The 17,994-nt window shown below is 35.1% G+C and overlaps 1 long non-coding RNA gene and 1 pseudogene across 2 annotated transcripts; one reads left to right on the forward strand and one right to left on the reverse strand.

Moving 5' to 3' along the window:
- The window catches only part of LOC139890070 (dirigent protein 9-like), a 109,259-nt pseudogene that overhangs the window by 77,052 nt on the left and 14,213 nt on the right, over positions 1-17,994 (reverse strand).
- LOC139894622 (uncharacterized) lies at positions 7,132-17,433 on the forward strand. 2 transcript variants are annotated; one of them, XR_011775106.1, is made up of 5 exons: positions 7,132-7,701; positions 8,226-8,308; positions 8,426-8,477; positions 14,449-14,663; positions 14,772-17,433. It is a non-coding gene; the product is annotated as an uncharacterized lncRNA (long non-coding RNA). The 2 variants fall into 2 exon arrangements; XR_011775107.1 differs by lacking the exon at positions 8,426-8,477 and having other exon boundaries at positions 7,134-7,701.

The raw sequence follows: 17,994 nt of genomic DNA on the forward strand, positions 1-17,994 counted from the left end.
ACTCACCTTAAATAGCAACTGAAGAAATCTCACAAACAAGCGAACAGCAAGTAAAGTAAAGTGATCAAGAAAGATCACAACGCCGACCTATAAATAAAGCAGGTTGAAATAAATAACTAACTTAGGCCAAGTCTTAGTATGATAGCTATTGTACCTGTTGCAAGTAGGCATAGAACATTACTCAGCAAGCATCGGTTTGATTGGAACAGCATAAGGACACACACTTTCTATTTTTAGAAAGTTTCTATTTTTGGAAAGTTTCTATTTTTGGAAAGTTTCTATTTTTGGAAAGTTTCTATTTTTGAAAGTCAACAGAAGTCAACTGAAAGTCAAAGTCAACCGAAAGTCAACTCAAAAGTCAACCTTGGTCAAACATAGTCAACATTAATTTGAAAAGTGTAAGTTATAATAATAACATAGGTTATAATGTTATTTAAAGTCAAAAGTGTATAATAATGTCTTAACATAAGTTTAATTAAATAAAATGAATTATTAAAGTTAATATAAGTTGAAATGTTATAATTAGTACGACATAAGTATTTAAATAAATTAATTAAATACTAATCATAATATAAGTATTATTAATAATAATAATTTTTAAATTATATCATAAGTATTTTTAATTAATAATGAATTATTAATCATATCATAAGTTTCTAATTAAAATTATTAAATCATAAGTATTTAATAATTAAATCATAATTAAATAATAATTAAGTCTTATAATAATTAAATAATTATTTAATCTTTATTATAAGTCTTTTAATAATTTCTCAAAAACAAATTTAATACTTATCATAAGTATTTTCCTTTAATAATAAAAGTATTATTAATCATAAGTTTAATTAAAATGTTAATTAAATCATAATTAATAATTAAATGATATAATAAATATTTATATCATAAGTTTTAAATAATAATAATTACTTCTTTTATCATAAGTAATTAATTAATAATGAAATCCATAATTTTTATCATAAGTTTAATCATTAACCACAAGTTTTAAGTTTAAAAGTTCATCGGGTCGTATATTGAGTCCCGGGTGTCGGTTTCGGGCGAGCCACATATGCATTTCCGCCTACTCAAACCACCCAACACAATTATGAACTCAGGAACACTCCAAGAACAGTCCCTAGGTCGTGGATATCAGCCATGACCACACTTGGGAAAATCAATTTACTCAAAACAGTAATTCGGGCACAACGGGTGAACCGTGGCTCAGATTTAGGTGACCCGAACATGAGAATTCGTCTCACCATCAGTCCTAACCAAATGAAACACCCTAAAGACACCAAGGATGGTCACAAAGTCGGACCCAACCTTGTTCATGCCAAGAACACCTTTCAATCTTTAACAAAAATCAAATTAAGCATATCTAGGGCTCCGGGAATCGAAACGACATGAATCCGGAGTCTAAAATTAATGTCTTGATGAGAGGAACTCATTTATGTACTTTATTTTAACATTCATATCAGTTACAAAGTCAGAAAACACGAATCAAACTGCTGTCCAAAATTTACAAACCGAAAACATATGCAAACGAGTAATTCTACGCATCCAAACAACATTACAACAACTAATAAACATCATACTAATAATATAAACACAAAATACAGAAATATGAATAGAAATTAAAAGTTCTAGGGTTAGGGTTTATACCCTAATCGAGAATCAAAGAATATAGATGTGTAGAACGCGTTGGTGTTAATTGTTTCTTGATCCAAGCAATTGTTGAAGCAAAATGATGATGATGATGGGTGTGAAGGGCGACGGCCACAAGAGGGAGAGGAGAGGAGAAAAAGTGCAAGTTAGGTTTAGGGAATTTTTTTGCGAATTAAAATTATGTGAAACAAAAATGAGAAGCAAAGGGATACACCCCCTCCCATATTCGGCCGATTTTGAATGGGGGTGGGCCCCTTAGTGGGCCAACTTGTCCATTATTGAAAAACATGCAATTCCTGATGGCCCGAAAGCCCGAACGAATCCCGAAACGCGAAAACACGCTTACGCGATTAAAAATCCGGAAAGATAACAAACGCGCGACGAAAAATAAATATAAATACACCTATTAATAATATGATCATAAAATATCATATTTAAATATTTAGGATTTAAAAATCCCGAAAGCTCGACCGTTGGTTTAAAAATCGAAAAGATTCGCCGGATGGAAATCCGCGAGACGTAGAAACGTATGAATTAAAATATGAATACATATATTCACATAACACATAATAATTATTATATATATATTATTACAAAAATAATAATATAGGTCATAGAAATGACGTGGCACACTAACAGTTAACGGTCGTTAAATAATTAACGGAAAAAGATAACGGAAAAAGTAGGGTCGTGACATTGTGCTTATCAAAGGATCCGGCTTTCCGTCATACATCGGGGGTTTAGTCCTCATGAAGCTCTTAAGATAACGCTCCATTTCACCACTACTTTGAAGTTCGGAATACCTCCTTTCCATTCTTTCTTCTAACGCACCCATTTGCTCCGCAACGGCGACCGCAACCCTAGTGTTAAACTCCGCGACATTCGCCTCGGTCTCGTTTCGCGTCGTCATTCGAAAGAATGCAAAACCATTAGTCCACGAACGTGTAAAACCGTACGTACGACACAGCCCCATCTTGCTAAACACTCATCGTACATCACTTGTTAGACACGATTTGCACCCGTAATAAGGTTTGCAAGTTCTTATTACGCACACATGCCGCATCGACTCGTTAGTACAACGACCGTCTCGCTCGATGATATACACAAACTCAACCAAAATTCTACGCGGTACAAACACACGCGAGAATTATTATCACAACACAATAGCATATTAATAATATCTGCATTACTAATATAAATGTTAGTCAACCTATAAAAAAGGCATTAACTAAACCCATTCCGACCCGTAATCCTACAAGTCCCGCAACAAATTTAGCACACACAAAAGTCTAAGTCTAGGCACCTATCTCAAGTCACCTAAATCCCTTAGACCATGCTCTGATACCACTTGTAACAACCCAAACCAACCCGCGATTAAACCGTGTAAAATTACAACAACAAATTTTTTTTTTGCTGAACTGCCACCTGGCGCGGCGCGCCATATAGGCCGCGCGGCGCGCCAAACCTGACTGTCCGGAAAGTCTTTAAATGCGAAAATGTTTGACTAGTTCCCGACATATTTAGGCGTAACGCTTTTAACCCCATGTTCCATATATAAAAACTAGCACGTTCTATTAATAAAATTATGTTTACGAAGCGGGGCCCACATCGACCCAAATTACCCTTTAAGTATCAAAATTACAATTTTCGACCATAAGACTTTTAATACAAAATAAAGCCGAGCATGGCGATTGGGGATACGCTACCCAATCCTAATAAATCCAAAAGCAAGCCTTCTACGCAAACTATGCAAGTCCTCTAATCCTCGCGCTTACCCGAGCCACCATCCGCATGCAATCTATAAAAAGAGTCAACAACGAGAGGGTAAGCTAACGCTTAGTGAATGATAATATACTACATACATATATATGTATAAAATGGACACGCCACAAAATAACAAATACCGCATACCGAGGCATCCATATAAGGCACTACACTAAGCATACCATACGATCTCTAAGCAACGAGCTAAAGATACAACAACAATATAAGTTCACCAACGACGAAGTGAACAACGCCAAATAGCTACACCCGGAGGGTTAGCTACAACACAACAATACATTAATATGTAACAATATAAATATAACAACGCGTAACACTCCCAAGGTTAACCATAACGCTATGGTGCTACCGGCTCGTGGTTCACACCATACGCAATTGAGTCATACTCTTTTATAGTGCTACCGGCTCGTGGTTCACACTCGATGCTACCGGCTCGTGGTTCACATCAATTATTTTATAGTGCTACCGGCTCGTGGTTCACACTCGATGCTACCGGCTCGTGGTTCACATCTTAGTTTATAGTGCTACCGGCTCGTGGTTCACACTAGATGCTACCGGCTCGTGGTTCACATCAATTATTTTATAGTGCTACCGGCTCGTGGTTCACACTCGATGCTACCGGCTCGTGGTTCACATCTTAGTTTATAGTGCTACCGGCTCGTGGTTCACACTCGATGCTACCGGCTCGTGGTTCACATCTTAATTTATAGTGCTACCGGCTCGTGGTTCACACTCGATGCTACCATAACATCCACAAACAAATACGCCATAAACATGAACGCATAATTATTCCACTCACAATATTAACCCTTCGCCATTGGGGTTATATAATCCACATCGACCGCCCATGTGATAACGTACACACAAAGTGTGCACCTCGTCAAAGGTGGTCAACCAAAATGCACAACCGTGCCAATTGGACCTATACACAAGTCCATCAATCCACCTATATGTGAAGTGAGCTCTATGACCGAGAACCACTTCACCCGACCCGCACCCATCCTACACATACATATGCACATAGGATATTAACACTCACCTTGAAGTCTTGAAGAAAGCTTCCAAGTAAACCGCAACTCGCCAATGGAAAATACCTATTCCATTATCACAATTACAACAATACACTTAGAGTGGATTTACAAATCAACCCAATTCGTCACTTAGTGCAAATACGCTAATTAAACCCGAACTCAAGTGTTAAACACGTGTCATACCCATTTTGACACTTAAACCCTAATTTTGACCCATAAGGTCAAAATCTCACCATTTACAAGTTTTGACACCAAAACACATTTAACTTGGTTTTATACTTCAACTTAATCCATTTTAAGTTTATAAACCTCATTAAATCGCCAAATGGGTCATAATCACCACCAAACCCTAGTTTGACCCAAAGTCACAATTAGTCAACCAAATAACCTTAAATGGGTTTCAATACTTCCATAATCACTAACTTAAGTGATTAAACTCAATTTCAAGTCCTAAACATGGCCAATTAGTTCACCAACCCAAAATCCACCAACACTAACAATAAACCCAATTACTAGCATCACTAAACCCATTTCACCATCTAAAAGGGTTTTACAACAAACTAACTCAAAACCCTAACTTGAATAACAAATCCAATAAATGAAATTCGGAGTTTGAGCTTACCAATACTACCACAACGTAGCTAGGAACGAAAGGAACAACTTTAGAACTCGAGCTTTTGATCCAAACGGCCTCCTTCTTCTCCAAAACCCCAAATCTCTCTCTAGAATCTCTCTCTCTCTCTAGATAGTTGGGAGTGATGAATGGATGTGAAAATGATCCAAAACTGATCCAAACCAGCTAATATGGCTCACAAATCCGGCCCCAAGTGAAATTACCCAAATACCCTTCATTAAAACCAATTAAAACAAAGGATTCTGTCAGCGCCAAATGGCGCGGCGCGCCCCAAACCCGCGCGGCGCGCGACCCTACTGAAACAGTTTCTTTTGCATTTTAATTTATATACAATAAAACCCACACCCTTGAACACCATAATACACAAGTATATAAGATAAATATTCGGGTCTTACACAAACAATGAAGCCGAACGATTGGTCATTGTATAATAACATTTTAACCGGCGCCAGCAAGCCGACAACTCCCAGCTCATCGTCTTCAAACCAATCTCGACTTACATTTGGTTTTGCCAATTATACGACTAGCTAGTTCAATATGAGCCAACAAGAAATTGAACATCAAATCTTATCAACTACAATAACTTCGAAAACTACAAGAAATTCAAAAAGAACGCGGGTTAACCCCACAACGACCTTTTCAGCAAGCTAAAAACATTACCAACCACAAACCCAACCACAAACCAAAGTAGAACTCGAACAAGCCGGTGACGCGAGGGAAAAAAGAAGTCACCAACGAAAAGGCACGCGAACCGTGCCATAAAAGAATTTGGACACCGGCCCATGAGGTTTGGTTGGTAAAACATTGGGTTGATTTGTCGAAGAATTCGATTATCGGAAACTCTAAATTTATCAATCTTTGTGGGGTACTGTAATGGTCATATTCAACGATAACGAAACCGTATGGTTTCGAAATGAAGATGCGTTATCGAAAAAATGACCGTTATGTGGACATGAGATGTAAAGCTTTTCAAGGCCATTATGAGGAGGAAAAACGCAAACCAAGGCGTGGTGGAAAAGCCGAACAAGACTTTTATGAGGGTGCGGTGAAAGCCTATTGTATGAATGAGCATAAAACAAGGGCGTTTAAAGATGCCTGTGAATTTTTGAAAGACAAAATGAAGTGGCTTGCGCCGACTCCGATTGGTGGAGCTATTTATGGTAGAGGTTTGAGGGATGAGGATGAGGAAGACGCAATCCATACGATTGATATCACGGATGATCATACCGATGATCCGCTTTTAGGTGATGATCTAATTCCAAGGCCCATTGGAAGGAATCGAGCAGAGAAAGGGGATAGGACCTCCGTATCTTCCGATCCGACGACAAGTAATCAAAGCCATAGGTGGGTATTCAAATAAAGGGGAGCACCTTGCTATCATGAAAACGCAAGCTCTTACCATAACACTTAGAGCAGATGGAGATTCTCGGACGGGGAAAAGCGGCACTCGACATCTATCAAAACAAGACCAAAAACAAAGCTATCGTTCAACAAACTCTTCAAAATTTGAGGGGTTATGTGATCAAGTTAACGCATACAAGACCGAATTTGCAAAGAAAAAGCTTCAACAAATGGATACTATTGTCAAGGGGGAACGTACGAAATCCGCACTCGAAGCTACAAAATCTATGTCGTCCTTGGACATCTCAAACATACCGAACTCGAGGGAAAGGAAGCGTTGCCTACAGATGAAGAAGAACTTGCTCGAAGAGTACGACGACTTAATTAAGTTGTCGGATTAGGATGACGAGTAATTTTAATATTTAAATTATTGTATTTTTCAATTTTTAGGACTTTTTTAAAAATAAAGTGAGTTTTAAGACTTTTAATTATTGTAACTTTTATTTCCAGGATTTTTTATTGAATGTAATCGTATTATTAATTTTACTTTTAATGTGTTTTTTATTTAATTTGTTTCTATAATTACAAAATAATAATCTAAATCTAAATCTAAATAATTGAAACAATCATGATATCAATTGATGGGTCACCCAACAAAAGTCCATTGAGTTACCCAATGTGAACAAATATGGGCTGTGAGTTTTTGAACTGATGAGTGGTGTCACAGCCCAACCTCGGGTGTCCATGTAGCTCAGCCTCACTATAAATACATTAGTGGATTAGGGTTTGGTTATCCATCTATCTCTCAGCCGAATTTTGTTACCAGATTAGGGTTTCATCATCATCTTGTTTAGAGAAATGATTTTTCTCTGATTTGATTTTGGTTAATAATTAATAATTCGTTTGAGGGTTTTGTCGATTAACCTCTGTTTTCTATCATCCTCTTATTTACTAATTCACCCCACCACTTCTTCAATTTCACTCGACACCCTCTAACTTAACCCTAACCCAACACCGATTTTTATGCTCTTCTCCGATTAAAACAACCATTCGTGAATTCTTCAGATCAAGTTCGAACATCGTTAAGTCAATTATTTCGTCATCTTCGCCGCCGTCGGTTTGGGTGGCAGATACGGTGGAGCGGGGTTAAACCCTACCTGAGACTGTGGTTGCTGTGGATTCTGGTGATGATTGTGTGATTCAAGATGCTAAACCTTCTATTCTACTGAAGGCTTATTTTGTCTCTACCAGGTGTGTACTTTTATTTCTCTTAATTTTTTTAATGGTCTAATATAAATTTTCTTCGACGATACATTGAAGGTTTTTAGTATTTATAATTTTATGCTCCGTAATTTTTATGATGATGAATAAATAAAAAGCATTTTTGACTTGAAATAGTAGGTACTGCCGTACTGCACATGCTTGTAAAGGAATCTGTTCCGAGACACTGGAACTGATTTTTCAAAGCAACAAATTTGCCTGATTATGCCTAATACGTAGTATCTTCGAGAATGAATATTAAAGGATCTGTAGCAATAATATGTTTTTGAAGATGGTTTCGTGAATTTATGATTTATTTTTCGTTGAAAATGGTCTTGTGAATATATGTTTTAAAACAATGCTCTAGTTCTTAGTTTAGGACAATGATAAGCTAGATGCACACTTGTTTATCCGGATTGGTTTATATGACTCTTTTTGTTTGATGAACATTTTTTGTTACTATTGATTAGCTTGTTTAACTTGGATTTGATTTTAACTTTGTGATTTGTTTGCAGCGTTGATTTGAAATCTCAAAAGAATACATCTCGGATAACTAGTTAGGATGTTATAAGGTTTGGTAGTACGAAGCCTGAATATTGTAAGTTTTCTTCTTTTCTTGTCATTATAACTGTCAGTTTCATTCTTGTGTGTTTGATTTTTGGGGAAGTATATGTTTAATAGCAGTTGATAAGTAGTTGATAAGTATTAAATACAGTTAGATGCTTGGTGATAATTCTTTCAGGAGATAGTTGAAAGGAGACATGATGGTAAGCCTTTCTTTTAGTTTTTGATGTGTTTTCCAATTCATGCTACTTTAGTGCACCTACATTGGTTTGTTAGTATACTATTATTCTCGAATATTGGATACATTTACATGTGAGTTTTTTATGTTTAAATTCAAAGTATGAGGTAAGGGAGAAACTAAGGTGGTGTTTGTTTTTTTTATCGAAGACCTTATTATGTCTTATGTTTGCGGGCGGGCAGATGTTTTTGTTGAAGACGATTTGTTTTTTTGAAGACATAAGACAAAAAAAGATCCGCCAATGTCTTCAAATTAGAAGCTTTATACTATAGCTTCCAATTCTTGCAGACATTTTATCAGTCCATCATTCTTTCCCAACCTCATCACTTCTCTTCCAATCACATCCCCTTCTCTTCCAACTCTTTCCTACTTCCTAACCCATCTCCACCGGCACCACCACCGCTGTAGACACCTCCACTGACTGCACCACCTTCGACCACACCACCGACACGGCGACACCACCACCGACACCACCACCGACACAAGCCTTATTTTTTAATTAAGGTTGTTTTAGGGTTTGATTGTTTAGGATAACCATCTCTGAAGGAATCTGGTGTTTGATGTACATATGAAGAACAAAATGTGAAAATAGTCTTGATATTGGATTTAGATACAAAGAACATCTATGAAGGAATCTGGATATATGATGAAGGATTAAGATTAAGATGATATTAATATACAAGTTCCAAAAATAAATTACATTACACAGAGAGAGAGAGAGATAAAAATTATAGATAGATACAAGATCGATATAAAAGAACAAAAAAGAGGACTTTCTGGATATGTTAAAGTAGAGATGGGGTAGAGTTGATAGGTATATACAAGTGGATGATTTGGTTTCTATTTTTAAAGTTATAAATTATAAATTATAATCATGATTATATTTATTACTCCATATTATATCGTTTAAGTTTATGTAAAAGTTATATTAACTCAGGACAAAATTGATTTTTCAGACATAAAAACAAACATTCTTCAATATTAAGCATACAGACCTTCAGACCACATCTTCTCTACAGACATGGTCTGCAGATCTTCAGACAAAAACATCTTAAAAAACAAACAACACCTAATTTTAGATACATGGATGAAAGGTCGGTTGTATTATATAATATGTCAATATTTGAACATTTACGGGATCTGTACAATTTGAAGTGTTTTGCTCAACATATAGCTTATGATTACTATGTTCACAAGGCATGTCATGAGATTTGCAGTGTTAGTTTTTCATAGTAATTAAAAGAGTTGGCAACTTGATCCATTTAATAATGAATGGGTCATTTTAGTTCAACATATACTTTATTTCTAACAGGTTAGACAAAATTACTCAGGTCGTCCTTGAACTTGTACCCAAATCACTAGAGTCGTCTTTAAACTTTTTTTTTAACTGGTGTCGTCACTATTCTTTGAAAAAGTAACTCTTGTTGTCCTTCCGCTTAACAGACGTCTATATTTCCGTTAAACTTGATCATGTGCCAAACATGTGAGGATATTTTTGTCATTTAACCACTTCCTTTTGTCACTTTTCCCCATCCCTTTAAATCTTCATATCAATTCAAAAAAATAAGAACCCTAATATTTATAAAATAAGAATCTTAAATATTTATGAGATGGAACTAATCAAATTAAACCCGAATCAAAACCAGACCAAACCAAAAATTATATCAAACAGTCGGTACTCCTCTGTTATCATGTATTTGGGAACATATACGACTTCATATAAAAACCAAGAACGAACTATATGCGTATGTATATATATACGAGCTATAGATACTAATAATCACATAAAATGATAATAAAAATCAACAAATGAAGGAACCAATTTCATCATAACCACTTCCTTTTTGTCTCGCTTTCACTTTTGTTATAACCGAAGGAACCAATTTCATCATACGATTGGACTTGATTCAACAAATGAACACAGAAATAAAAATCAATTAATGTTAAATATCACATATGGAATCTCGCAATTTTCCGGCAAGTTGAAACTAATATTCTGGTGGTTTAAATTTTCCGACACCGAATTTATACTAATTAATTGCTTTTGCAATCGATCACCAGCACGACGCCATTGTAGATCTGGAGTTACTGTGGTTCAGAGCTCCATTTGTTGATCGAAATCTCTGAAGTTTAACAGAGAGATAACGTGAGATGGTGGTTTGCAGCGGTGGTCAATGTCTCCAGTCAGATGCGGCGTTTGAGAAGATGATGGTCAATCAACAATCATCACCATCCCCACCCAGTTCATCTACAAACTTCATCATCTCCCTAAAATTTCAACCACCACCACCGTCACCGCCACTCAGGTCACCTGCAACATCTCCGCCGTCACGATGATGATACAACGATGATGTTTTTGTTCTCTGCAAGTGACTGATTTAGGGTTTATTCTCTTGTTGCTTTGTATGTAATTTGGTTGCTTTGATTTAGGGTTTACTCTTACTTTGTAAATTATTGTGTTTAATTGGTCTTGAATAATGGGTGGTGATGAGGATGATGAATAGATCATGAAGATGATGAATCCACGAGGAAGATGAAGATGATGATTTATTAAAGGACAAGATTATTAGAGGAATTTAGGTGAAAGTGTTATGGTTTTGGGTAAAGAATTTGGGGTCTGAAATAATGAGAAATATATTGAGGATAAAGATGAAGATAAGGGGTGCAAGACTTAAAGGATGGAAAAAGACTGAAATACCCTCACGTGATACGCACATGATTCAGGTTAACGGTAAGTTTAGACGGTAATGAGACGGAAGGACGACAGACGTTACTTTTTGAAAGAATAGTGACGACCCCAGTTAAAAAAAAAGTTTAAGGACGACCCCAGTGATTTGGGTACAAGTTCAAGGACGACCGGAGTAATTTTGTCAACAGGTTATTTAAAAAGTTTGCTAAGACGAGAATCGATTTGAATTGATAAAATGGGTCTATCAGGTTAAAAGTCACCAAAGTGTATTATTAATCGTTAAACTTACCCTTATAAAAGAACATGTTAGTTATGTGTAATTTTCATAATCATAGTTGACACATTAATCATTTATGACAAAATGTCCAAGTATTTGTATGAACATAGTTCTGACTTTACAATACTCAAGGTGATGGTGGTTTTATAAAGGTTTTGGTGGGGTATAGTGTTGAAGTGGCAGAATTTATAGTATGATATTGGTTTTGAGTTTGTAGTGGTGTTGGTGTGATGATGGTGTTATAGAAGCTAGGTCCCACCATTTTTAATTTCTTTTCCATTTTTTATGTTGAGTTAGTTATATTAAAATATTTCATTGATTAAAAATAATAAAACACGCTTACTAAAAATTAATAAAAGGTTCACAATTTTTTAAAAGACCTAAAAATAGAAAATTACATTTATTAAAATTCATAATACGATTACTATTTTATCAAATCCTGAATTAAGTATTCCCGCTTCGAAAGTTTAGCAGAAGACCCAAATGTATGCGGTGAGATCGCGTTAAAGTTGGCTATGCACTTTCATGTCTCGTACTTCTTTATTTCTTATTTTACGTGCATGTCTACTACTTGTAGTTCGATTCCTTACATAGTTCGGTGCACTTCTCTCATTTGTAAGTAATTCTTCCTTGAACCAGGAAATTGCGTACCCGTTATCTCTACTATCATGCTGTGCGATAGTACACATCAATACAAAATCCGACTCATCTTTAAACTGTCTGATCGTCCAAGTTTTAAAATCCAAAATCTATCTTGAAGGACATCGAATGCTCTCTCGTCATCAGTTGGAGACGATGGTGCCTTGATAAGCGTTGCCTAATCTGGATTAATGCCATCCGCTAAATAATAACCATGGGTGTATTAATTACCGTTTACAGTAAATGGTGCTTGTGGCGCAGTTCCTTTCTTTGTCAATGACAACGAAGATTGATTTAAAACATTAACATTGTTGTTCCCACCCGCCGTACCAAAGAATGCATGCCAATCCACGTATCATATAACGCAACGGCTTCAAGTACTATAAATATTCGCATTGTTAAAAACGAATACTTCGTAAATCAAATACATTTTAAGGTTTAATTATTAACTCTTTTCATTTATCGTTGTTAGAGTGCTCCCAATGGTGACAGGATGTCTTCCAGGACTAATCAACCATTCAGCGCCACATCAGTACCTCCATCTCACTATATATATATATATATATATATATATATATATATATATATATATATATATATATATATATATATATGACTAAACACTCCCAACAAAGACACTCCTCCTTCCATTTTTTTATTTTCTTTTTGAATTATTTTATATTATCAAATAATTATTAATATTTATATTTATATGATAAATTTTAAATAAAAAACATAAAACTACCATTTCATTAAAATTAAAACAAAAATACAATACTTAAAATTTAAAACATTACGACAATTTAAAATTAAAAGATTACGACAATTAAAAAATAAATACTAGAAAGCTAAATAATCAACCACTTTTCTCGCCCACAAATATGCTCAACATAGACCAAACGGTGGACGAAGGGCCCTGGGCGGACCCTTGGGCGGGTTCGTGCCAAGGGCGCCCAGGCTGGGCGGTTTTGGGCGGGTCTCCTGGGCGGACCGTTGGGACTACTCTTAGAACTTGTACTTTTTATTTAAAACTCTAACTAACATACATACTAATAACTAATCACTTATATTTTGTAACGTATGTGCTGAAAACCTAGTTATTATTATGTAGTATTAATTATTATGTAGTATTAACAATACAGTATCGGCTTGTATTACAGAGTAAATAAATTAGGTAAATTAGTTAATTTATTATATGAAAGAAACGTTCACTTTAATTTGATAAATTAGGTAAACTTAGAAAACTAAAATGGTATCATTTTCTGCATCAGCTACTAATTAAAGCTACTAAATAAAAACAGCATCAGCTACTAATTAAAGCTACTAAATAAAAACAATGTAAAATTTTGTCGCGGGATCCTGCTGGGAAACAAACGTGGATATATTCTTGGTCGTTTGGGAAACAAACGTGGATATATTCTTGGTCGTTTTGGACCGCATTAACCTTTGAAACCTCGAACTGAATTTTCGAGGTTATCACTTTAGCAAACATGACTTCATCTTTTTCTTCAATAACCGAAAGCCTCTTATATATGGCAACTTCAACATCTTTTTTGAGGTAACTGTCACCTAAGTTCATAGTCGCTAACTTCTTGTGTCCCATACACTTCGATCTGACTTTTTCCAGCATAGTTAACTTGAATACGACACTCGAAGCTAAGACAACCGTATCGGCTTCTCCCGATTCATAAGGGAAAAAAACTATTATCATACTCCTATACGTACAAATATTTTAGAAATTATCAAAACAGTTTAAAATAAGTTATACCGTACCACTGTTAACTTGTGGATCTAGTTATACTTTTATCAGCTCATCGATGACAACGCGTATAACCTTTTCATCACTAATCAGGTCTTTGATAACAAGACGATAACTTTATAGTAGTCTTTTCTAGTTGATACCCTAAGGATCGAGTTGAGACCATCCAAAACACCCGAAGCTAAGAAAAAATGTTTTTTTCGGTTAATAATAATCACAGTTATTGTTGATTAAATTAAAAAAAGGGAAAAACAAAGAGAGAAAATAAAATATTAATAAAAAACCAGAAATTCTTGCATGGTGATGGATGAACTTCAGAATCTTTTTCAGATTCGCATTCTTGTGGGTTCTCGTTGCAATTCCAACTCCAATTGAAGGTGGAGACGAGATCTTACAAAAATGTGAATTTGAGAAGGAATTTGAAGTTCGTCTACCACCATGGAAAAATTCAGGCTTTTATTAATTGTTTTTTTTTTCTTTTTGCTTTTTTTTTCCCTTTCCTTTTTCCTTTAATTTAATCATGAATAACAATAACTGTGATTATTATTAACCGAAAAAACATTTTTTCTTAGTTTCGGATGTTTTGGTCGGTTATGAAGAAGTCTGAGATGGTAAGCTCAAAGAAGCTCGTACGAGACTTAAAGCTGGCCTCAACTCGATTCTTGGGGTATCAACTACAAAAGACTACTATAAAGTTATTGGTCTTGTTATCAAAGACCTTGTTTCGGATGAGAAAGTTAAACAAGTTGTCATCCATGAGCTGATAAAAGTATCCTTGATCCACAAGGTAATAGTAGTAGTTAATTTTAATATTTTAAACTGTTTTGATTATTTATAATATATACTTGTACGTATAAGTGTACAATGATAGTTAAACTTTTTCCTTGTGAATCAGGAGAAGCTGGTGTGGTTGCCTTAGCTTCGAGTTTCACATTCTTGTTAACCATACTGGAAAAAGCCAAGATCGAAGTGTTTTTTGATAGGACACCAAAAGGATTTCCGTTATCGACTGTGAACTTAGGTGACAGTTACCTTAAAAAAGATGTTGAAGTTGCCATATGTGGGAGGATTTCGATTTTTGAAGAGAAAGATGAAGTCCTGTATGCTACCCTCAGATTTTAAGTTTGAGGTTTCAAAGGTTTGTGTTCAGAAGCGACCAAGGAGATATCCACGTTTGTTTCCCAGCAGGATCTACATACAAAAAATACGGGGTCTACTCTTTTCATTTCATTATTCAAAATTAGCAGATTCAGATCGATAGATGAGAAACCATCGATAGATGAGAAACCAAGAGACATGAGGGTTCGCACATTAGCATAAGCAGATCAATACTTTGCAAAATACAATTACGATGGTATATGAAAGAGTCATTCTCTCTGAAATTGAAAATCAACAAGAAACCACGAAACATTCATCCATAAAAAATTAAAATTAGGGTTCGCAAACGGGAAAATTGGGATGATTTGTTATTCTTCATCAGATTTATTGGTAGACTTACACTCCTTTGTGCGATTCGTTTTTCCATTTCTATTCTTTGATTCACTGGCTTCGCGTGAAGTTTCCACGAACATGAGGGTTTTTTTTTGTTCATTACAATCGATTCAAGATTTTGAAAGCGATTAGGGTTTCAATCGATTAACCGATCACCATCGTTGTTGTAGCCAACGTCGGCTCCTCTACTATAATCGCCGCTAAGGTATTTCTGGCGGTTGCCTTGAAAATCGATTTTGTATGTGTTCAGATTGTTATAATCGAGACTGCATTTGTTATTTTTAAGTTGTTTGAGGAGTTTTGTAAGAAGTTGGAATTTGCAGTTACTTTTTAGTGTTAATTTAGGTAATGTATTTTGATTTTGTTGTTGAATATAGCCAAAATTCATATAAAAACAGCTTCTTTGTTAATTGATTCATGTTTGATGATAAATGATGTTGTCATGAAGATTATGTTTGTTTAATGATGATGTTCACCAAGTGTTTGATTAAATTTCAAGATAAAAGTGTCCTTTGCTTTTAGCACAAAGATTTTATATGCCACAGAATTCTCAAGCTAAGAGAGCCAAAATCATTGAACTCTTTACGCGATAATCATATTCGATGGGGATAGGGCTTAGAATCCCAAATTACAGTCTAGTCAAAAATTCAGTTTGCTTTTTTCGTTTGGTGACACGCTCTGAATGAAGCTATATTGTGAGTATTAGCTGTCTTTTAATAAAATTTACTAAATTGTATATGTGAAATTATTGTTTTTGTCAATACTAAAGATGTTGATTGAAATATATAGGACACTAGACAAAATTTCATGTCAATTATTGATAACAATATATTTGATGTGAAGTTGCATGCCTGTCAATTATTGTAGGAGCAGAAATGCTTACTTATGGTATGGTTGCAAAATTGCAGGGGCTCAGAATCATTAAATATGTGTTTGGATACTGTTTTGTGCATAGGTAAATCTATCATATGTTGTGTTTTGTAAATACCTTAGGGATGGCTTGGTATGAGTTGGTTATTATATGGGGTTTTGGATAGTAGTTATAATTGGCCATCTTTTGATATGGTTTTGGTGCTGCTAGATAATTGCTTCTGTTTGTGGTCATACAAAGGTGAGTTTTTGTATTTTCGATTATAATGCTCATGCCTCACACTTTAAGTAATGTTAAATGATGTCTCAACTCGAGGTTTTTACAAAAATGGCAAGGACCGGGTCGAGTGAAGACTTGCCTCAGCCAGGTAACTTAGAAAGTGGTCAGAGTTTACTTTCACGATTGATAAAAGTGGTGTTGTTTGCACTGTAGATTGTGTTGGTATCAGCTTTGATGATTTTGTCAATGATGTTGAAGCTGGAGGCATGCTTCTGGTTGATGGTATGCTAAGTTTTTATTTACCTATTACCTGAATTTTGTCAAAGAAACACAGGTTATCCATGAGCTGAAGAATTATCTAAAAGGTAATCATATTAGTATTGCCAATGAATTATCTAAAAGGTAATCATTCATCTATTATTTAGATAAACATAACCTTTTAAAGAGCTAATCATATAGTTTTAGTTCATACAACCTTATAAATCAATTAGGTTTTCATCAAAATGAAATTTATGTAATCTTTTTTGACACAAAAAAAGAATATATCTTGAACTAACGTGGAATCAGTTTCATCGAATTGGTATGATTATGAAGAGCTAATCGGGTGAATATAGCATGGGGAAAGCTAGCTGTAGTTGTTGCAACAAATGTATATGTTTGAAAGCCTGATTGTTCATCCTACACATACACGAACAGTGGTATCTGATATTGCTATTGCCGCTAGAGAGGGGGCTGACGCGGTCATGCTTTCTGGAAATACTGCTCATGAGAAGTAATACTTATCTTTTAAAATAGTTTCAGCAACTTTATTTGTTAGGAATCAAGAGTGCAATATATATAAAAATATATTTTATTTATTTATAAGGTTTATGCTTAAAGGCGTTAATGTAATGCACACATTTTGGTTAAGAACTGAATCAAGCATAATGAGTGGCGGCACAGGCGCACAGTGTCAAGGCCTGTTCAACCCTTTGAGGTGTTATTAACTCATTCATTAAACATTAGGGGTTTTCATGTTTATTTTGTTGGAAGATTTATGACGTCTAGACGATGTAAATACAACCATATGAGCGAAATGTTTGTGTACCGATGTCCAGCACTCTTGGAACTTTAATCGTAGTTTTCACTAGAACCAGTACCATGGTCGACCGAGCCATTATCAACCCAATGGGACTATATTTGCCTTCACACATGAGTAAGCCTTCCAATTCATTCAAAATGCTGTGTCTCCTTTCTAAAGATGGTTTTCAATTGTCCCGGTTATTTTTATTGATTTTCGATCACAAACTTGATTGATAATCCGGTAAAGGGTACAAGTGAAACTGGCTTTGTACCAAGGAGTGTGCCCCCATTTACTTGGAGTTCTCATATGATTCCGAATAAACCCTCACAAAAGCTCTTACTGTGTTGAAGGTGAGATCATCTCCCCCCTTGATAAGCATTTGTTGTTTAAATGTGTACGTACATATATGTCTCTAACATATATGTCTCTAGTTTTGAGTTTATTAATCAAAATCATATATTATATTATATTTAT

This window comes from Rutidosis leptorrhynchoides, chromosome 2 (genome assembly GCF_046630445.1).
Source record: "Rutidosis leptorrhynchoides isolate AG116_Rl617_1_P2 chromosome 2, CSIRO_AGI_Rlap_v1, whole genome shotgun sequence".
NCBI lineage: Eukaryota > Viridiplantae > Streptophyta > Magnoliopsida > Asterales > Asteraceae > Rutidosis > Rutidosis leptorrhynchoides.